Genomic DNA, 24,431 nt, shown 5'->3' with positions numbered 1-24,431 from the left:
AAAGCATAGAACCTATATAACTGAAATTTCTGAAGTAAATAATTAGAAGACAATAAGTAAAATAATATACAGATATACGATTTTTTTCATTCTTATTTGGTTTAGCTTAAAGTGTATTTTTTGAACTATAAATATGTATTCTGGCAAATAGGACATCTTAGTTTAATGCTAATGATTCCTTGAGCAGCTTCAATTTTGGAAAATTACACCATTGTGTTGTACTTCATATCCTAAACAAAAGGGTATTAAGAAGAGAATCGTTCTCCATGCTCTTGGTCAAGACTTGAATGGAAGCTGAAAAAAAAATGTAATGCTTTGAGTGGTATTATAGCTCTGCCCTTCTTTGGGAACAATCAGCATCTCTTTTATGAACCTCTTTGGCATCGCTCTGCAAAAAGTCTAATTTTAAATAGTAATGCTTGCAATTATGCTATTTTAATTGTACAGTTTGCTAAAATCTTCATTTACCAAGTGCAAACTGGGTGTGACACAGTTCCACTTCCAAGTTCATCCCACAGAGGGATATTTAACAACCTGTGTTGTTAAATATCCTTCCTCTCCAGCTTTCTTTGCCTTTCTATAGCCCCCTCTCCAAGTTTCTGAGGGTAACAATCCTCACACCCATGTCTTTGAGAAATTCCAACTCTCCAAACGGGAGTTGGGATCCCTCCTGACCCCTTCTTACACTTTGGGAAATTGGAGCAAGATTAGTCTTCAGCCTGACCCTTGGAGGTTTTACTCCTCTCTGTCATTGATGCTTCAGAAAAGTATGAACCGTGGATTCATGAACCACTCAACTCCAGTCAATTTTGGCACTGAATGCGAACTTTAGCCTGTCTAGTTATCTTTCCTACATCACTTGTTAAGTAAACATATTTTGCAAAAACAAGCATTCATTTTTGTAAGAGACATCAACATCTAGCCCCATATCAATTAGATTTATCCTGTTAAAGAAGTCTTATCATCAGTACAAGACATACTAGAAAAAAAAAATATATCCTTCAGTTATCCTGCAGGGAAGCATTAGACATTTCCTGCATTGTTTGAGATAAACTGGCCAGTTAAGGAAAAACCACATCCATTAATGAAACCACAAAAGGGACCATATTAAATTCTTTTGCTTACTGGTGTGTTATCTTGTTGAATCCTTTTCGATCCTGGGTTTCCTTCTGCTAAAATAATATGAGGGAAATTTGACTTGTTTGGTTCCTTTTCTCTAAAAAATGTAGAGTGGCAAAAGACACTAAAAATGAAGTTCAGTGATAAGCTTAGAAGGAAAAGATAATTTCTTTGGTGTCTGGAGATCAGTGCACCTCAGCTAAATTCTATTATTGCAAGGAAAAATTAAATCATAAATCAAGGTATCATGGGAATATGACAAACTTTCAAGCAGGACTAGTTTCGCCTGCTGGTTTTAACACTTGCTCACTTGATGCGCTTGTAACTGACGTCACCTTGTGAAAGGTCAGTTTGTCTTGAAGCAAAATGGTGCCTGATTACCACATCGTGGTCGGTGTTTGGTTTGTTGTAGACTCTCAACATGTGTTCAGAACTTCCCCTCTCCAGCACAGGTCACATAATGTAAATAAATGAGAATCAGTCAGTCGTTCATATGCAGCATTTTTATCTCTGTGAGGCCACATAAGTCAGGTGTGTCCCTATTTGGCTTCTTAACTCAACAGGCTATTTTGCAGAGTTGTAATGAAATAATCTGAAAATGCTTTGTAAACTAGAACATACCTTTCAGAAAATATAGTAGCTCTTATTTTTCTGAAGATGTTGCATATCTGATGTCATATATTACTTTCATGATTTCTGTGAGCTGAGTAGAACAAATAATATCCTCATGTGATAGAGAAAAGAGACTCCTCAAAGTGGATGCTCTAAGATGATGGTCAATTCCATCATCAACTCTGGCCTTTTGAGTTATTTCTATTCTCAGACACTCTTTTTGCTTTGCCTATTGTGCAGATCACAAATGAAGAAATTGTATATTGTATAGAAATGTTGAATATATGTGTTGGAATTTTTTTTTCTAGTTCCATTTGCAGTCAGAAAATTCAGATCCCTCCTTCCTTGAGCTCCCCTCACATGACCCAGTGAGTTCAGCTACTTGTCCACCAGTTTTGAAGAAACTATTCACCCAAGAGAGATAGGAGCTGGATCTGATAGTTTGACTTTTCTGGATTCTCGCTGCATTGTGGCCTCTGCTATGTTCTGGGCAACAATATTTTGCTGCTGTAGGAACCAAGTATAAGCACCAGGGAATAGTAACCATGCACTTCCTTTCCCATGCTGGGCTTTAATCTGCCAATATCTGTAAACAGAATACATGGGTCCCTATTAGAGAGTTAAAAACTGGCTGACTCTTTTGAGCAATTCACCAAAAATGACTTCCACTGGACTCCCAATGCCATAAAAAAATGAATTCTGAAATAACAAGTGTTATCGAGGATGTGAAGAAGAGGGAACACTTGTGCAGTGTTGGTGGGAATGTAAACTGGTGCAGCCATTACAAAAAAAAAAAAGTATATAGACTCCCCAAAAAATTAAAAGTAGAATTACCACACAATCCAGTAATTTCACATCTGGGTATTTGAGGGAAACGGTAACACTAATCCAAAAAGACATACACACCCTTGTCATCACTGTAGCATTATTTACAATAACCAAGATATGGAAGCAAGCTAAGCTAAGTGTCCATTGATAGATAAATGGATAAGGAAGATGTGATATGCACGCACACACACACATACATATACATATGCACAATGGAATATTACTCAGCCATTAAAAAGGATAAAACCTTGCTATTTATGATAAGGATGGCCCTCAAAGGTATTATGCTAAGTGAAATAAATCAGAGAGAGAAAGACAAATAATGTATGATTTCACTTTATATACTTATATACTTATAAACAAAACAAATGAATAAACAAACAAGCAAGCAAACAAACAAAAAGCAGAAATGGATTCATAAATACAGAAAACAAACTGGTCAGAAGGGATGGGGAGGTGTCCAAAATAGAGGGTATTAAGAGGTACAAACTTCCAGTTATAAAATAAGTGAGTCAGAGTTATTTAAAATACAGCATAAGGAATATAGTCAATAATATTGTGATAACTCTTTATGGTGCCAGATGATAACTAGACTTCTCATGGTGATCATTTCATAATGTATATAAATGTAAAGATGCTATGTTGCACACCTGAAGCTAATGTAATATTGTATGTGAACTGTGTCAATACAAATAATTAATTAAATTAACTTTGGCATACTGAAAATAAATGAATAAATACTGAAGACTGCTAGATAACATGGCAGACGAAAGTTGCCTCTTTTTTTGATATTATCCAAGACAAAAGAATGAAAAGAAAGAAAAATAAAAGTCTGTCTTCAAAGAAATAGGTATATACCCCAAGTCCCAAATACTATACAAATTGTACCACACATTTCTGCAGAGTGGCTGTGCTTGATTAAGAGGGTTAGTACACTTGAATTAAAATCCCTGTTTCATCACTGAATAGCCATCTGAGTTTGGGAAAGTTACTTCGTCACTCTCTGTTCCTCAGTTTCCTTATATGCAAACTGGGTATAATTACGGGTACCTCATGTGGATGTCGTGGAGAGGAATTGAGTCCTTACGTGCAGTGTTTGGAACTGTATCTGTCACATAGTAAGCCCTTGAAAGTTAATGATCTTTATTATTCTTTCCTGTAGAACAGATGAAACATGAAGTTTCCCCAGGAAGTCATAGAATTTAACAGGTAAAACCAATGACTAGTTTAGAATAGTGAGCTTGGCGAGAGGAAGAAAGACACCAAAAAGTGTCTGAGCACTGTTCAATGCCATATTGTCAAGAAAGAGCAGAACGAGGAAACCTGCAGGCACATTGTCTCTGTAAGAAGTGAGCTACTGGAGGGTGCCTGGGTGGCTCAGTTGGTTAAGCGACTGCCTTCAGCTCAGGTCATGATCCTGGAGTCCCGGGATCGAGTCCCGCATCGGGCTCCCTGCTCGGCGGGGGGTCTGCTTCTCCCTCTGACCCTCCTCCCTCTCATGCTCTCTGTCTCTCATTCTCTCTCTCGCAAATAAATAAAATCTTTAAAAAAAAAAAAAAAAAGAAGTGAGCTACTGGAGTAACAAAATAGAAGAGACATTTTGGGAGTTATAAGCCTTGCTGTTCTTGATCAGCAGAGAAAACAAAACAAAACAAAAGGCTAATGCACCACATAAAGTGTTTGACAAATAGAGGGTAGGATGGGGGAAAGAGCTTCACTTTGAGAATTGGGAGACTTCCCGCTGGGGCAGAGAGGAATCACATCTGCAAGGTTAAATGTTGATGAGAAAACCAGCCGTCCAGGGACCAAAATTTAAGCGCCTGTGACTAATGCTTTACTTAACACTATTTTCTTAACAGTCACGCATAGAAGATATCTTCAGTTAATAACTTTGGTCTTTAAAGTTATTTTAATTAAATAATTTAAAATAACCAGATCATAGCAGTTTCTTCAAATATTCAAAACCTCTAAAGAGCAGTTGATACCAATGGACAACAACATGAATAAACACATTGTTGTGTAATGACAAGCCAAATCAACTCAATAAAAACAATGAATTACTAATGCACACAATAAGGATGAACTAAAAAAAAGAAAACAACAAAGAAATGTTAATTTTTTTATTAGTAATAACTGGCCCAAAGAGCTTTGAAGTCAGCCTTGTCTGACTCCAAAGCTCATTTTTTTTTCAGTATAATTCACTCAGAAGCAAGAATTGTGTATTAGTAGATAACCTTCCATTTTAAAATTTGCAAATTTGCCTTGAAGAAGAAGGAGAAGGGGAAGAAAGAGATGGACAAGAAGAGGAAACCGGAGAGGGTAGGAGGAAGGGACAAAGGAAGAGGAGGAGGAGAAGAAATAATATTAAGTTGGGGAGAGTTGGAACAATGAGTTTTCTAAAATGAAAGGGAGAAAATATCAATGAGAAATGTTAAAAAAAAAAGAAAAGAAAAGAAAAGTCAATGGCAGCAAGATTATTTTTTTCCTGCTTTACAATTATGCTGTGTAAAGCCAAGAATTCCATAGTGTTCTTACAAAAAAAAAAAAATAGGCCTTTCTTTCCATAAATGATGTACCACAACTCTGGGGACTCACAGCTGGAACTGAAAATCAACATTGTGTGGTCTCGTGCACAGGGTGATGTTAATGTTAAGACTGTGGCCTCGAATTTGATTCTGTGCAAATCCGTTGGCTGAAAGAGGCCACGGGAAACCCAAGAGAGCTCAGACGTGCTGATGTATTGCACAAGCCGCCACGGACGTCTCTCAGCCGCCCCCAGTTTCCCCGCAGCAGAGTGGTGTGCCCCTTCCCCTCCAGTCCCTGACTTCAGCACAGCTGGACTGACAGGTCTCTTCACACTCCTGTGGTTTTTGTTTGTTGTTCGGTTTTGCTTTCTCTCCAGCCCAAGGAGTCGGATCAGCCCCCAAACAAGTAGAGCCAGCAAGGATTGGGGGAGAAGCATGGCGGGGGGACACCGCTCTACCAGCGAGGACCTCAGCCTCCCATCTTTCAGGGTGCTTCCAGCTCAGTGTCCTCTGAGGGCTCACACTCCATGGCCCCCAGGGAAAAGTAGCTCAACAACATGCTCTGTATTAGCTTTAGCCTCGTCTCCTTCTAACTCCCTCCTCTTTGTTAACTTCTGCTTCCGGAGACCATCTACCTAGTAAGTTTCCAAGGCAAATCCTTGCTTCGGAGGAACTGAAACTAAAATAATGATTGTCCAGATCTATAGGTTTGGTGGTCCTGGGAGCAGTGGGTCAAAACCAGGACTATAAAACTAGGCCTGCTAAGCGAAATAAGTCAATCAGAGAAAGACATGTATCATATGACCTCACTGATATGAGGAATTCTTAATCTCAGGAAACAAACTGAGGGTTCCTGGTGTCTAGGGGGTGGGAGGGTGGGGTGGCTGGGTGATAGACACTGGGGAGGGTATGTGCTATAGTGAGCACTGTGAATTGTGTAAGAATCACAGACCTGTACCTCTGAAACAAATAATACATTATATGTTAAAAAAAAAAAAAGAAGATAGCAGGAAGGTAAAAATGAAGGGGGGGAAATTGGAGGGGGAGACAAGCCATGAGAAACTACTCTGAGAAACAAACTGAGGATTCTAGAGGGGAGGGGGGTGGGGGCATGGGTTAGCCTGGTGATGGGTATTAAAGAGGGCACGTACTGCATGGAGCACTGGGTGTTATACGCAAGCAATGAATCATGGAACACTACATCAAAAACTAATGATGTGGGCGCCTCGGTGGCTCAATTGGTTAAGCAACTGCCTTCAGCTCAGGTCATGATCCCAGGGTCCTGGGATCGAGTCCCGCATCGGGGTCCCTGCTCTGTGGGGAGCCTGCTTCTCCCTCTCCCACTCCCCCTGCTTGTGTCCCTCTCTCGCTGTGTCTCTCTCTGTCAAATAAATAAATAAAATCTTTAAAACAAAACAAAAACTAATGATGTAATATATGGTGACTAACAAAACATAAAAAAAAAAAAAAAAACTAGGTCTGAAAGTTTGGACCTATCTATGGATCTTAGGTGACATGGATGTCGTGAGGAAGAATCAAGTCACTGGAGGGATTCCAGTAAGGCAACCATGGCCCCTTGTATAGATGAAGGTAATTTTCCAGCATAAATAAAATACGAAAACGCTCCAGTTTTGCAAATGGAAGAAAATGAATGCCTTTGGTTTTCCAGGAAATGTAAGAGCATGGTCGGGATGACAAGGCAAGGTATAACATCAGTCCAGGCCCCTTCCCATGGAGAGAGGGCAGAATAAATTGGATTGCATAAAACTTCTCTGCTGTTTAAAGCAATGGAGGGATTGCTAATGGCCACTCTTTCTGAAACAACAAATTAATGAGATTCTCTTTAAAATCCTCCCCAAAGTGCCTTCAGTTTATTTTCTCATTAAACAGAGGTCTCAGAGTGGCAGCAGTGACTTTCTTGGGTTAATGATAGTTGAACATGAAAAATAATATCCAGACTTTGAGTGGATGAAAGGATGGGAGCCTGGAAGATAAAATTGTAGACGAACAATCGTTTCTGATAATCCTTCCACCCTGGAAAGTTCAAAAATGATTTATTTCTGGCAAAATGGCTTTTAAACGTTCACTTTCTGTTCTTTCCAGATTTTTCCCCCCTTCTTCTTCTTCTTTTCCTGATCTATACAGAGCTCACTCCCCCAGGGGAACTTTAGTTGAAGTTTTCATATCTCTATCTTTCATGGAGGAAGTGTGAGGGGTTTTCATTTAACTTTGAGGGCAGCCAAGTTCCCTCATTACCATGTTAGCAGGTCTTCGGAGACAGGCAGGCAGCAGTGTGTCCTGGTTCTAGGGACTTTTCACAGAAGCCCTTCTTAAAAGCACCACGACCTCACCGGGAGCTTGCTGACTTCTCCCATCCATGCCATCAGGGTCATCAAAGGCACAACAAAAGCAAACCAGTCCCAAGTGGAGAACAGCTATGAAAAATCTGAATTTCCATGAGATAGAGAGATCAGACATTTTCATGTTTATCATGCCAAAACCTAACTTTGTATAACACCATAATTTCTGAAACACTTTCTCATCCGCATGAGATAGAGAGATCAGACATTTTCATGTTTATCATGCCAAAACCTAACTTTGTATAACACCATAATTTCTGAAACACTTTCTCATCCGCATAAGGTAGAAATAAAAATTAACTCTACCAATGAAGACATGGAAGCTCAGAAGTTAAATAGCAAGGATAAAATGTCAGCATTAAAAGGGGAAAAGGCAAATGATGTATGGTGACTAACATAACATAATAAAATAAAATTTAAAAAAAGGGGGTGGAAGGCAGTCACATGATGCCTAGAAAGGTAGTCACATGATGTCATGTTTATAAGTCCTTGATAAATATTGTCTATCCCCAATCTCTTCAATGACTTGAAATTCTCTTATGAAATTTATGAAAGGAAAAAGACTAGTTGGAAAAAGGCATTTGTACCAGTGTTACGGAACCTGGACTGGATCGCCGGATGGAAGAACCAAGCGGCACTCAGAGATCTTGGAAGATAGGAGGTTAATTTAACGCCAGCTGGCTCAGAGGAGAATGATCTCTGAAGGTCTGAGCCCCGAGCACAAACAAAGGGGGCAATTTATACACTTCTACTTCCACATACTTGGCACTTTTGGCACGTGCGTGAAGCAGGGCAGGGAGAAGAACCCAGATTGGTGCACAGGGGAAGCGGGGCAGGGAGAAGAACCCAGAAGAGCCCCGGGGCATGGACTGGGACTCCCTTGCTAGCTCAGTCGGCCATCTTAAGACACAATCTGTGTCAAATCAGCAAAGAAGAAGTCAAACTCTCACTCTTTGCAGATGATATGATACTTTATGTGGAAAACCCAAAAGACTCTACCCCAAAACTGCTAGAACTCATACAGGAATTCAGTAAAGTGACAGGATATAAAATTAATGCACATAAATCAGTGGCATTCCTATACACCAACAACAAGACAGAAGAAAGAGAAATTAAGGAGTTGATCCCATTTACAATTCCACCCAAAACCTTAAGATACCTAGGAATAAATCTAACCAAAGAGGCAAAGGATCTGTACTCAGAAAACTATAAAATACTCATTAAAGAAATTGAGGAAGACACAAAGAAATGGAAAAACGTTCCATGCTCATGGATTGGAAGAACAAATATTGTGAAGATGTCAATGCTATCTAGAGCAATCTACACATTCAATGCAATCCCCATCAAAATACCATCCACTTTTTTCAAAGAAATGGAACAAATAATCCTAAAATTTGTATGGAACCAGAAAAGACTCCGCATAGCCAGAGGAATGTTGAAAAAGAAAAGCAAAGCCGGCGGCATCACAATTCCAGACTTCCAGCTCTATTACAAAGCTGTCGTCATCAAGACAGTATGGTACTGGCACAAAAACAGACACATAGATCAATGGAACAGAACAGAGAGCCCATAAATGGACCCTCAAGTCTATGGTCAACTTATCTTTGACAAAGTGGGAAAGAATGTCCAATGGAACACAGACAGTCTCTTCAACAAATGGTTTTGGGAAAATTGGACAGCCACATGCAGAAGAATGAAACTGGACCATTTCCTTACACCACACACAAAAATAGACTCCAAATGGTTGAAAGACCTCAATGTGAGACAGGAGTCCATCAACATCCTAAAGGAGAACACAGGCAGCAACCTCTTTGACCTCAGCCGCAGCAACTTCTTCCTAGAAACATCGCCAAAGGCAAGGGAAGCAAGGGCAAAAATGAACTATTGGGACTTCATCAAGATAAAAAGCTTTTGCAAAGCAAAGGAAACAGTCAACAAAACCAAAAGACAACCGACAGAATGGGAGAAGATATTTGCAAATGACATATCAGATAAAGGCCTAGTATCCAAAATCTATAAAGAACTCATCAAACTCAACACCCAAAGAACAAAGAATACAATCAAGAAATGGGCAGAAGACATGAACAGACATTTTTCCAAAGAACACATCCAAATGGCCAACAGACACATGAAAAAGTGCTTAATATCGCTCAGCATCAGGGAAATCCAAATCAAAACCTCAATGAGTACCACCTCACACCAGTCAGAATGGCTAAAATTCACAAGTCAGGAAACGACAGATGTTGGCGGGGATGCAGAGAAAGGGGAACCCTCTTACACTGTTGGTGGGAATGCAAGCTGGTGCAACCACTCTGGAAAACAGTATGAAGGTTCCTCAAAAAGTTGAAAATAGAGCTACCATATGATCCAGCAATTTAACTACTGGGTATTTACCCCAAAGATAAAAATGTAGGGATCCGAAGGGGTACATGCACCCCGATGTTTATAGCAGCAATATCCACAATAGCCAAACTGTGGAAAGAGCCAAGATGTCCATCGACAGATGAATGGATAAAGAAGAGGTGGTATATATATACAATGGACTATTATGCAGCCATCAAAAGGAATGAGATCTTGCCATTTGCAACGACGTGGATGGAACTGGAGGGTGTTATGCTGAGCAGAATAAGTCAATCAGAGAAAGACAAGTGTCATATGACCTCAGTGATATGAGGAATTCTTAATCTCAGGAAACAAACTGAGGGTTGCTGGAGTGTGGGGAGGTGGGAGGGATGGGGTGGCTGGGTGATAGACATTGGGGAGGGTATGTGTTATGGTGAGCACTGTGAATTGTGCAAGACTGTTGAATCACAGACCTGTACCTCTGAAACAAATAATGCAATATATGTTAAGAAAAAAAAAAGTAGAAGATAGTAGGAGGGGAAGAATGAAGGGGAAATTGGAGGGGGAGACGAACCATGAGAGGCGATGGACTCTGAAAAACAAACTGAGGGTTCTAGAGGGGAGGGGGGTGGGAGGATGGGTTAGCCTGGTGATGGGTATTAGAGAGGGCACGTTCTGCATGAACACTGGGTGTTATGCACAAACAGTGAATCATGGAACACTACATCAAAAATTAATGATGTAATGTATGCTGATTAAAATAACAATAAAAAATTTTTTAAAAAGACACAATCTGTGTCTTGTCTCAGCAGGACACAGATTTTTCCCCTTCACCAGAAGTAGCCTCTAAGTTTAAGAATCATAAAAATATATTCTGTATTTCTAATGAAAATGTATGCAAATCGAAAATGTTGCAATTATTGATTGATGATTTTAAGAGCAGGCAGGCTGCCTATAATATGTTTCTTGTAAAGGGCTAGAATGTTTCAATGTCAATTACAACGGAACTTATAATAATGTAATGAATAAAACTACCATTTTTTAAGAAAGATATTTGGAGACTCTGGAAAACTTTGGAAAATGGGAATGATGTCCCTCTCCCTCTCCCCCAACATATATCAGTAAGCCCATTTTACCTAAGACAGACCTGGATATGAGAAAATTATTTAATATATACTTGTTAATTGATTTTAAATCGTTGCAGAGTAAGAGCAACATTACGTGTAGTATGTGAACAGTTATATGTCGGGGAACTATGCTCCTTGCTTTGGGCAATAAATAACTGAATTGTAAGTTTGATTAATGGTGTTTTGGAAGAGGAGACTCGCTATTTACTTATTTAATAATTAAAATACTTAAATGGCCACTGGGTGGATTAAGGAGATGCTTAAAACCTTGGTTGGAATACAGTGAAAAGTCATCACATCCCCTTAACAGAAAATTGGAAGTATATCTTTTTAAAATCATTTGTGGGGAAAACAAAAAAAGTCCTAAACTTGACTTTATGATTCAGTAGAGTTTAGTGAGATTTGGTCACTTAATACATACTTTAGTTCTTCCCATAATATACCTGTTCAGGGATAATTTCTGTTTGGCTTCCAGATGTACTCTGTCATCATCTTTCACCCTGGAGGAGAAAATGCATGCCCAATCCAGAAAGGAAGGGTGTGGATCAGCAGAATCCATGCCCTTGATCTTTCTGCATCCCTGTGTCTTGTGACTGCCTGTATCCTTGAACCTGGCTACAATCTCTGATGAATATGAGCCTGACTGGACCATCCATCCTTTGTGTCAACCCAGCTTTTCTGCTTCTTGTTAAGAAGCAGAACTTGACTAAACAACTCTCCTTAACTAAACTCTCCTTAACTAAACTCTCACCAAATACCCAGTTTGAATGTGCTATGGCTCTCCGTCTGGGATCCAGACTGAAATTGTATCATTGCTTTTCAGTGTCGTTTTTATTGCTGTGGATTGTTTCCTTTGTTTGTTTCTTTGCTCGAAGCGATGTAACATAGCTGCACAAGCACCTAACTTGTTCCAGCAGTAAGACAGCCAATCCACAGATAATTCATGTGTGATTTCAATGTGTTGGACTCTTTCCTGAATTCTGCGATAGCTAATAAAATGGATGGTGCATTGTTTCTGCCTTATTCAGGAAACAAGACAGACAGATTATATAAAAAGATAAGTAATGATGCAGAACCACATGCTGCAGTATGAAAGATCATGGGCTTTGGAGTCAAACTTTTGAGTGATCAAATCCCTGTAATGTGACCTTATTGCATAGCCCGAAGCTAGCTTCTTCCTTTTCTATGTCCTCAATAGAAGTAATAATATTGATCTCATAAGATTGTAGTGGGAAATAAATTCAGTAATGTTCATGTAGGTGGCCAGAAGTGCTTGGCACACACTGGGGAGTCGGCATGTTCTCTTTACTCCTTGTTTCTTCTCTTTCTAGTGGAATTTACTGAAACCAAAAAACATAACTCAAGTTTTGCTTGGATTGTTCAATGACTCTCTTAGTTTTTCAGTATCTGTAAAATGGGGACATTTTACCTCCTGAAATAGTGGTAAGATGGCAGCTGTTGATCACTTGGAAATGAGTGACACACTTTTAAAAGAAGCTGGAATGCCCGTGAAAAGTAAGAAGTGGGGGGAGGAGGTGTTCAGAGCTGTGGGAGCAGCTTTGTCAGGCAGACCACAGGACAGCAGCTGGGAGGAGGTGACAAGTGAGTGGAGAAGGCATAAGTCACACTGACTGTAACCGTGAGTGGGAACAACGGGAGCAATAGAAAATGGAACTCCTTGGGGGGATAGTTACCCACTCCCAACTGTCGCCAGGGACATGGGTCAGGGTCAAAGGCAGCTGAAAATGGAAAGGTGGCACAGGGTAGAAGAAGGAATAGAAAAACACAAAAAGAAAAAGATAGAGGCCAAAGGGAAAGCAAGAAAATGCTCCTGGTTCCCTACCTCCATAGGTGCCATGGTAGTTGATATAGAAGAAAGAAATACATGGGAAAAGCAAATAAAAAAATTAGAGAATTTCAGTAAATGGAGCAGGAGAATCAACCTGACAAGGATCAGAGCCAGATGCTGAGCACAGGACCATGATGAATAGCCAACGGACATAATCTTCAGGAACCTGAATCCCAGGTGTTAAGGATTTTTATGTGACTCTTCAGATCAGCAGAGAGACTAGATGGATTCTGGTGATACTTTTGGGAGAAAAAGCAATACACCTGCATAGGGCACCTCATGGATGATTTTAGTGAAGGCATCATGATAATGGTTGAATGGTGTACAGGGTCAAAAAAATTGAAATGCATGAATTATTGACATTAGCCAGGAAAAAGTAGGAAGTGGAGTTGGACTGGGGATGGAAAATAAAATGAATGGCAAGAAGATAGAGCGACACGGTCTTGGCACAGGGCTTGGCAAACTTGGTAAAAAGCCAGATAGTAAGTATGTTAGGCTTTGTGAGTGTGATAGCTAAATTTATGTGTCAACTTGACCCAAGTAAGGGATGCCCAGATAGCTGGTGTGTTGGTGAGGGCATTTCTGGAAGAGATTAGCCTAAGTAGAACAACAAAGCAGAGGAAGGGCAAATTCCCACTCTCTCTTCTTGAGCTGGGATATCCTCTTCTCCTAACCTTGGACATCGAAGCTCCTGGTTCTCCAGCCATGGGACTCCGGAACTTACGCCAGCAGCCTCCACACCCTTCACCCCTGGTTCTCAGGTCTTCCACCTCAGACTAGGAGTTGTACCATTGGCTCCCCTGGTTCTCAGGCCTTCAAGCCTAGGCTGAAGAACATGGCCAGCTTTCTTGTTTCTCTAGTTCGCAGATGGCAGATTGTGGCACTTCTTGGCCTCTGGACCTTCTCAGCCTCCATTTCTATAATGTCAAATAGAAAATCAGGGTGAGTCCCCAAACTGGGGCTTAATGCCTAAATCTTACTGCAGTGTCAACCACTCCCTGAAAAGTAGTCTTACCCTGTCAGTCAGGCATTTTTCCAGCAGCACTAATAAGTGTGCCACATGGGCCCTCTCTAGCCCCCTCAAAAAGATGAGATAATCTGCACGATAAGACCCCTTGCTTTTTCCCCCAAGGGAAAGTGGCCTTGCCTACAACAATCCTAACAAGCTTTTACTGTTAACTTTCTTGCCCCACTGTCCTTTTATAAAAATCTTCCATTTTGTATAACTCCTCAATGTTGCCCTCTACTTGCTAAATGGGACACTGCTTGACTCATGAATCACTTAACAAAGACAATCAGATCTTCAAAATTTAGTCCATTGAATCTTACCTTTTAGCAATTATAAATTCATCTATCGATCTATCTGGCCTATTGGTCCTGTTTCTCTGGAGAACCCTGACTAATATCTCGAGCTTTAGGGTCTTTGTCACAACTGATGTATTCCTTTTTTTTTTTTTTTAAGATTTTTATGTATTTATTTGAGAAAGTGAGAGAGAGAGCACAAACAAGATGAGGAGCAGAGGGGGAAGCAGGCTCCCCCATGAGCAGGGACCCTGATGCGGGACTCGATCCCAGGACCCCCGGATCATGACCTGAGCCGAAGGCAGACGCTTAACCGACTGAGCCATCCAGAAGCCCCACCACTGTTGTATTCTGCCATAGTACAAAAGCAGCTATAAAGAGGATGTAAACAAATAACTGTGACTCTGTTCTGATAAATCTTTATTTACAAAAAATAGGAAGTGGGCCAGATTTGGCCCATGGGTCCCAGGTGCTGACTCCTGCATTGTATTCGTCCTTCTGCTGGGGAAGAGGGAAGAGAGCCTCTGACAAAAAGGGCTGAAGAATATCATCAGACAGAAGAGTAGCACACATAGAGGTAAGGTGTGTAGCCAGGGCAGATCTTAGAAACACCTCCAAATCCATGTGATATCCCACCTCATTTATATTAGAAGATTAAGTAAAGTTTCCTCAAACGTCTCCTCCACTTGCACCCCCATCTAACTTATGAAAGTTACTGTGGATTTCTGGAACCAAGTAGCTCCCTCTCAGTTAATTTTTAGGAAAACAGCCTGCACGTTCAGAACTTCAAGGGACGACGCAAGTTTGAAATGGGGAGGATACGGTTAACTATCTGCCAAGTGTGACGTTCTTATTTCAGGATTACTAATGCTGTCTTTTTTACCAAGGAAGATAGGCGAGCTCAAGGGAGCATCTGAATAGAACATGCAGTCTGGAAAGGTGTTCCCAGAGTGGAGAAACAAGGACATCACTGGGCCTTCTGCAGAAAGTGAATGGTGTATCACCTTTGCAATGAGAAAGGCCATATTTTTATGCAAAATGCATGAAAGCCTGTCAGCTGGGGAAGAAGGCATCCCCACTGGCCAGATGCACAGGCCAGAATGAAAGGGGACATGGAGCAGGTGAGCTAGTCACACCTGCCCCAGTCAATGCACCGTGGGGGGTGGGGGGGAGAGGCTTTGAAAGACATTGCCAAGAAGACATGGGAAGAAAATAAAGAAGGTGGATTTCGGGTTGTAGGTGAAGAGACTGTCGAGGGACGACATCAGTGGTCAGGGTGAACAATGCACAGAGCAAGGGAAGTCAGGGGCAGGAGAAGGAGAAGCTAACTTCTGCTGAGGAAGGAGACAAGCAGGGCCTGTTTTAGTAAAAAGGGGCTTGTGTGAGAGCCACAGAAGAGGGGAGTGCAGACAGAGGACACAGAGGGAAAATAAGGGAAGACAAGGGCAGAGGGAAGGAACTCCTTCTCTTTCCATACCCAGAAGAGAGGGTTCCCAAGGAGAGCCACACGAGGAGCAAATAACTGAGAATCTGATCTCAGAGGAAAGGCAACAAAGAAATCAAAGACAGAAACATTAAGGGGAGTTCAAAACAAGACTCCAAAGAATATTTCAATTGACAGGAAAATGTAGCAAAGCATCGCCAAGAGTAGGGATGTGTACAGAGGCCGCAGGAGCAAAGAACTGTGAAGGAAGGAGGGAAGGCGGGGATATGTGAAGGGGATGAGCATCTGGTATACTGGGTTCGTGAAGAACCAGAATGCAATTCAAGTTTTGAAAGGTTTGAGGGAGACTTGTTTGTTCTGCTGGGGAGGAATTATTAAAAGCTTATCATCAACTTCAACTCTGTCACAGTTCTCTTGAAAATACTCTACAGATGAAAGATATTGTTTTATGTTTGAATTCAGCACTCTTGGTTCTGAATAGTAGGTTGCACAATGGGATAGAGAGGAGTAAGTACATATGGGGAAGCAGAGTAAATATGTGTATATGCACACACACGTATGTAACATATACACATGAATATATGCACGGAGATGTTTGTGTATCACCATACAAATTTAGAGAATTAATTAGCAATCGTGAGTACCTATTACTCAATTCATTTATGAAAAGAATTCAACAGGGGACAGTGAGGTAATGAATAACGCAGCTACACATAGGAATCATTATTCCTGTGGCTTGGATACTCGTTTATTGACATTTACAGGTGGATATAAAGTCATAGCGGTGATATGGATGATTTGTCACTGATGGGAATAAGTAACTAGGTTGTAGGCGTTATGACTGCATATTGCTATTTCCCAAGGCAACTGAGGTCCTTCTTTTTTGGGCACCATCACCACTGAAACTTCTCTTTTGACACATTTCTGTTGTTTTTCTTCCACTGGCTACTGGCCTTCTTCACAGTCAGAATCTGAATTTATCCTACTGTTCCCAGTACCATCAGTTTTTTGTTTTGTTTTGTTTGTTTTCCCTCTATCGCTGATCCATCCACATCACCTTACAGAGGAGACAGCTTGAACCAATGCTGGGAACAGAGAGATGCTAGGATATAAGAGGCTAGGGTAGGAGTAACCACTGCTCTCCTAACTGGCAGCTCATGTAAATATCACAGAAATTGCCTCTCTCTTGATTTTATCCCCATAGCAACCTCAGTGAGACACTGTTGCTGTTTTGTCTTTCTTTGCTTTTGCTGTGGGATTACTGGACATTATCATGTAGTGTAAGAAACTACCTTCAGTTTAATACTTTGGAACAATGCAACATACGGAGGAGGCATTCTTTGTTCTCAATAATTTGGGTACTGGGTGACCAATATTTCAATCTTTTTTGATGCAGACTTTTTCAGACTGTACTTATACATCTTCCTGCTTTTTCTATTTCTGCTCAGCACTGTGCCCACCAAAAATGGCAAAACCAGAGCATCATTGAGGCTCTCTTTAACTTAAACTAAGAATTGTCATCTGAGACTGATTGATCTTGAAACTCATCTCATCAATGAAGTAGTAACTAAACCCCCAGAAGATGGCCTTACCTCAGGAATAAGATTGAAGACACATTGTAAGGAATTTCTAATGTGTGGCAAAGGTATGGCATAATGTAAGAATGATAAATAATGCCTAATTTCCATAACTAGAGACCTGCAAACATAAATCTTTCTAAGGAAATTCTGGGGTATGGAACAGATGGTTTGTGAACAAATAGGAAACTTTCATTCATTCAGCATTTGTTGAACCTACTCTGTACCAGAAACATTGGATTAAGTAGACCTGGGACAGTGTTTTTTCCATGATCTTTCCTTTAGAAATATAAAGGTAATTCATAACTGTAATTTAAATGTAGGCTTTTTTAGGAGTGTTATTATGTGAACACATAGAGGAAGGAGCAGAAGGAAAAAAAAAGAACCCTCAGTATAGTTTAGAAGAATCTGCCCAAAGTTAAGTTCATGTTAAAACGTTATGGTAACTATAATGTTGGTTGGCTCTTAGACTTTGATAGAAAGTAGGTTTACTCCTAGCTCCTTAGATCACTTGTTTTGCAGTTTAAAAACGTCTGTGTAATTGAAAACATCCTCCAGAAAGTTTAAAAGTGTATTTCTTTTAAAATTTTTATATGAATTTCACATCCCTAAGAGAGAAACATTTTCATAGTGTAATTTTTCAAGACTTTTTCCTCAGAGTCTAAACTGCTCCAAGTTCAAGACAATGTTCTCCCTAATCGTATGAGTATTTTATGTAAGTATAATATTCCATTGTATTAAGATAAATCAAGCTTGCCTCAAATCAACTTTGGGCAGATTCTTCTTTGGACAATTTATCTGATATATTCTTCTAATTCGGAGGGAATATACTTTTCTTAGAGTTCAGAATTTCATTGAATTAATGCAAATAAAAATGCAAGCAACTCATTATTCTTGCCTATAGGGAAAGGAGCGAGCAGGGATAAATGAAATCCAAGGGTAATCCCTAAAACTCATTTTAATGATTACTTTCAACTCCTTAAAGCCTCTGTGGTGAGGCTCATGATGGGCAGGCAGGAGTTTCACCCCCCTTCCTATTTCTGGGCACACTGTGTCTGGTGAAAAGGAAGTGAAGCAGGCATCACAACAGTTGGAAAGGAGAGCCTTGGGATGGAGCACAGATATAAATTAAATCAGTCCTTCCCACACCTCATTCTACTTTTATCATATCCCTTCCCACACTACATTGTGGTTTGTTATGTGGGTGTTTGTTTAGATCCATTGTCATTGATTCATTAAGCAAATGTTTATTAAGTGTTTTCTGTGTGCAAAGTACTGAGAGCCCCAAGAGAATAATAGAGATTGTGCCCTGTATGTGGCATACAGAAGTGAGACGTGAAATTCATGCAATTTGGGGAGCTGTCTCTAAGGAAAAAAATGCATTATAGAGAAACAAAATTAAGCACAAAAATGAATATTTATTTGAAATGAATAAAGAAATCAAGACAAATTACAAATATAAAAAGGCTGGCAATCCCACATAATTTTAAAATTCTAGAAAAATAACAATGTGTTTTTTATTAATTAACTTTATGACATCTCAGCATTATGTTTTCACTTCTTTCTTTTAATGGATAATCCTATTTACTTCTTCATGTAAAAATACTATGATTTTGTCATATCTTTTAGAAAGAATAGAGAGGTAGGTCAACTTGTTTCACTATGATATATCAAAATTTTATTATGATTAATATAGCTATTGATAGCTTATCGTTATTAATAATATCTTATATAAAAGTAGTTATTGGTAATTAACTTTTGTTTAGATTTTAATATGAGTTTAAACATTTCTTCTTATAATTGAATTTTGATATGGTTGACAATTCTGAAAGAAACAGAAAATTAATCTGAAATTGAAATTACATAAATAATCCAAATTAGTTTTAAAGACATAAATATGGGGTACCTGGGTGGCTCAGTCCATTGGGCCTCTGACTCTTGGTTTCATGTCAGGTCATGATCTCAGGGTCATGAGATTGAGCCCTGACTCATTGTGTTCTGCACTCAGTGAGGAGTCTGCTTGTCCCTTTCCCTCCCCCTCTACCCCTCCCCCCACACCTGCGTGTGGGTATTCACTCTCTCTCTCAAATAAATAAATAAAATCTTTTTAAAAAGACATAAATATACCACATTAAGCTACAACTTTAATAACAAACTTATTCTTCCACTGGGTGCCCTCCCCTGCTGCATATAGGCAGAGATTTGTCACTGGAACACTCATTTTTCTTCACTGTTAAAGCAATCTAGTGTGCCATTCCAAAAGGACCTTGAGTTTCATCAGGACAAGACAGACTGACAAACCAAGGCATGATCAGATGCACGAGGAGGCACAAAATATACAATGTTGCACACACATTTACTTGTTTATGGTACTGTTGTATGTTTATGCCCTACAAACTGAGAAAAGTTGATATATTCTATTTCATGTCATTTTTATCAAGTAAGAACAGTATATGGTATGTGAGTAATTGTTTATGCAGCACTGTCAAGGATATTCTGGACAGGAGAAAGCTGTTTTTTTCTAGGCATGAATGATCACTGAACTCCAAATGAAAGCTTATACAGCTAATGATTAAGTATGCTTCCATGGTTCTAGTTCAATATATTTCAAATCATCTATTTCTCCTGCTACTCAAAAACTCTGGTGCCTGATACCATAAGATAATTTTATATAGTGATAGGACCTCTTGCTGTACACCCTAGGCCATGACACAGTGGGCAGTTAGAATATTCTTGAAAGAGGTTCCTATGCTATGGTGGCTAGCACGTGGAAGTAGGTGTAAGCCAGGTTAAAAATATCTCACTGAACTCAAACTGAATATTTCTTGAGCTCAGTGTCATGTTGAACACAAGTTAACATGTCCCATTGTCACTCTATTGTCAAGTGTAAGTGGAGGCAAAGAAGAGTGGAAAAAGCCAGAAGTTTTCAGCAGTTGCAATCATTTTGCAAAATATTTTGCAAAATTTCTAAAAAACATAGGGTTACGGGAGTGCATTCCTTGAATCTCTCTCCTGGAAAAGGCTCATACAAAAGAAGGCTTTGAAAGCTCTATTCGTTCCCCCATGCCATCGACTGGGGGGGCATTGGACGCACCAAGACAATGACAAAAAACAGAGACAAAATAAGGTTTGTACTAAGTAGAAGGAGTATGAATTTTCTGTTTTGCTATCCCACAGAATTTGACAACTTCCCATGTTCTATCCATTTTCTACTGCTGCATAACAGTTTACCACAAACTTGACAGCTTAAAACAATATAGATTTATTATTTCACAGTTCTGTAGGTCAGAAGTCCTGCATAGTTCTTTTGGGTTCCCTGCTTAGGGTCTCAGAAGGCCTCAAATCAAGGCATTGGCCAACTGGGCTCTTCGCTGGAGGGTCTGGGAAAGAACCTGCTTCCAGGCTCATTCAGGTTGTTGGCAGAATCCAATAATCAGCAGCTGTAGGTTTGAGGTCCCCATTTCCTTGCTAGCTCTCAGCCCTGGGTCCACTTTGGTCCTGAGGGCCTCCTGCCTACCTTCTCACGTGACCTTCTCCAAGTTCAGACCAACAGCATACAGTGTTTTCCTTCTTCAAATATTTCTGACTTCTTTCCGAGCTCCTTCTGTCACCAGCCAGAGAAAACTCCCAGCTTTGAAGGGCTTTATGATTACATCAGGAATTCCAATGTAATCTCCCTACCTTAGGGTCAAATAAGCCTCACAACTCATAATTATTGGAGAAATATTTGGGGGGTCATCTGTGGGAGATCATTTCAGAAATTCTGTCTGCTATGTGTACTAAATAGAAAACAAGTTTTCTCTCCTTCCAGATTACTGCGTTTTTACCCTGTGCTGGGCATTTTGCTAGATGCTTTATATGCATTATTTCTTTTAATCTTTCTAGCAAGGCTGTGAAGTTAGTGTTAACCAATAAGGAGTCAAAAATGTATATACTAGCTTCAGATATGTAGAAGAAATGTACACTTTTTTTCCCTTGAGGTGATCTAATCTTCTGGTACAACTAAATTATTTTAGTTTAGACCAGTAAACTTAATATGAACCAATAATTTAAAAATTCTCATTAGGTAACATTTTTCAGTATCCTTTTTTTTTTTTTGAGTATAGTTGACACACAATGTTACATTAGTTTCAGGTGTGCAACTTTTTAATAAAATGCAACCTTTTGAGTTTCCCGCACCCTCCTTCTCCTTTCCATGATGTTGACTGATGTTATAAGGGAGAATGTAGCTTGAACTCATTGTGTTTGGTACCTGGTTGTTCTGCTGGCCAAGACTGATGAAGCCTTGAGTCCCGGTAATGCCTCCCCTCCACTTCTCTGCTCTCACCTTTCCTCTCTTCTCTCTTCTGTTCCCCTCCTTCGCCCTTCCTCCCCTCTGCTCCCCTCCTTCCCTAATCCTTCTGCACTCTGGACTTAGCCTGCTTAAACCCTTGCTGGTGTTGGAAAACACCCTGATTTGAGTAGCAGCTTCTGGGACATTGAGGTTCCCCTGACCTGATCAAATGCACCTCCCACTGTGGGAATATCTGGCCCGAGGGAGGGAGACTGAGGCAAACACGGGACTGGCCACTTTTTTGTGCCCTATGTCCCCTATTGTCCAAAAACAGAGCCTGAAGAGGAAAAGGAATCTTTCTTTCACTTCCCTTTCCTCTCTGAAGTACCTTCTGGCACATTCAGGCTGGAAGGAAGGGGCTTCACTTTCTGTCCATCATACCCACTTTCCTTATGGTCAGGCTTTAGTGGGGATTGAGAGTCTGAGAGATCAGGGCAGAGTTTCTCAACAGCAGTATTATTGCTATTTGGGCTAAATAATGCTTTGTTGTGGGGATACTCACACTGTAGGATACTCAGCAGCATCCCTGGCCTCTTCCCAGCAGATACCTGCAGCACAACCCCTCCATCCCAGTTGTGAGACCTACATCTATCTCTAGGCATGGCCAGATGTCTCCTAGGGGGATAAATCATGACCATTTAAAAACCACTGTTTTAAAGATAAAGGTAACTAAAATGAGTGGCTTAATATATATATATATATACCCATTATGTTTCCCATTTTCAGGTTTAATTTTTTTTTTAAAGATTTTATTGGGCGTCTGGGTGGCTCAGTTGGTTAAACGACTGCCTTCGGCTCAGGTCATGATCCCAGGGTCCTGGGATCGAGTCCCGCATCGGGCTCTCTGCTCCTTGGGAGCCTGCTTCTCCCTCTGCCTCTCTCTCTCTGTCTCTCATGAATAAATAAATAAAATCTTAAAAAAAAAAAAGATTTTATTTATTCGAGGGAGAGAGAAAGAGCACAAGCAGCAGGGGGAGGGGCAGAGCGGAAGGGAGAAGCAGACTCTCCCCTGGGCAGGGAGCCCGATTTGGGGCTCGATCCCAGGATCCCAAGATCACAACTGGAGCTGCCGGCAGATGCTTAACTGAGTGAGCCACCCAGATGCCCCATTTTCAGGTTAAAAAAAAAAAAAAAAGTTTGCCAAAGGTCAAGCAGGTCTGAAAGAGCAGAACAGGAAGTCAGAGCCACGTCTGCCTTCAAATCCTATTTCCACCGCCAGGGGACAACCACACCCTCTGCTCATCCTCTAGTTCGCACCAGAGGACCTTCAGGCAACGTTAACATTACAGATACCTAGAGGGAGGGATTCTCCACTGGGAGGAAGAGAGCAACAAGGACCAGTTCTCCAAGCTGACGACTTTTTTTGAGCACCTGTCCATTCCTGTGAGGATCACATCAGTGTCTCTGATGGAAATTCCCCGCCCCCCCCCCAAAGAAAGGGAGGGCAGCGAGGATGTTGGGAGCCCTTAGAATGGCAGCATGCCTGATTATAGGAGACTCAGGAACTGTGGGTGAATCAAGAGGCACTGGACCTCCCCAAACTGTGAGAGAAAGCAGGCTTGCCCTGATGGATGCCGAGCCTGAATGCACCTTCGATGCAGCACTTGTTATCTCTTCTGCAGCAACAACAACACGTTCAACAGAATGCTCTCATTCTTTCCAAAAGCATTTTCTGACTTTAATGCCAGAAACTTGAAATGTGGTCCAAGGGCAGAGGTGTGACGTTATCTTTCCATCATCCCAAAGCCCAGCACAGGACCTGGCAGTGGGTAGGGAGGATGGACTAACTTTTATGGAATGAATTCATGCATTCATGCTGGCCTAGTGCCTACTCCTCTGACATTGTTAGTTGCCACCCAGGACAGCCTGCAATGAGATGTTTTCCCTCCTTTTTCCCCCAACTTTCTCCTTTTCAAAAAAATGAACGTGTAAGGTTGGGCCTATGATGGGCCTACGATGGCCATCGGCCCAGAGGTGGAGCATCCCATCCGTGGGCAAGTAAAAGTGTTCTCACCTGAGGGACAGCCTGGCCGAGCTGTTTGAAGAGCAAACATGTGGGGAAAGGCTGGGCCTCCACTGGGCCAGCCGGATCTGCGGAGGAGCACCAGTGAATGGGAAATCTGGCCCTGAAATTATACAGACTTAGGTTCGAGGGACAGCTTCATGGCTCACTGGCTGAGTCACTTCACTTCCCTTCAGCATAGTTTCTTCTTTGCAAAATGGCTAGAGTCATCTTTAACTTCAAGTACTGTTGCAAAACACTTGGATTAGCGAACCTAAGGCCATTGGCATACTTTTAAGGTCTGCACCCTCTTCAGTCGTTGACTTTCTTTTCAGAGTTCCCCTCGTCAATAAAGCATTTAAATCACCTAATTAAAGGTTTTGCTTGTGTCATGATGAAAAGAAGACATTAAAGCTTCCTTGAGATAAATTTGATATTTTATTATCCTTGGCTTGTCACATTCACTAATTAATTACTCCCTCACCCTGGCCTTAAAGCAAGCCGAATCAGAATTAGGCCTCTGCGAAATAGCTTCTGGGCTTTGAAGTGGCTCAAGGAGAGTGGAAATGGACAGCGGCACTCCAGAGGCCAGAAAGAGGGTACTTCTTCGTGGGGGTTCTGCAGACATACCACTCAAGTTGATGCCCAGCCCTACCACCAGCCCTGTGATCTTGGGCTACTTGCTCCCAGTCTCTGCTCCAGGTTCTCATCTGCAAAATGGGGATGATAGTCCTAGTACCCACATCCTTGGGAGTTGGAAAGGACAAAAGGAGTTAATACAAGGAAAGCCCTTTAACAGTGACTGGATTATAAGAATACTCATGAGATATTTATTCTTCTCATTTGTGAATACTAAGGGATTACTCATTTTTCTTGCTGTCATAGCAGTGAAGACCAGCTTTCTTTGTCATTTTCCCTGCATCCACACGTACACGCAGCACATTCCCTCCAGGAGCATGGTAGCCTGAGTACCTACGGGGCACCAAGCTCTCCTCCATAGATCCTCACAA

Source organism: Mirounga leonina, unplaced genomic scaffold (genome assembly GCF_011800145.1).
Source record: "Mirounga leonina isolate KUSES-001 unplaced genomic scaffold, KU_Mleo_1.0 Mir_151, whole genome shotgun sequence".
In the NCBI taxonomy this organism is placed as follows: Eukaryota; Metazoa; Chordata; class Mammalia; order Carnivora; family Phocidae; genus Mirounga; species Mirounga leonina.
Note: the sequence above shows the minus strand (reverse complement) of the source record.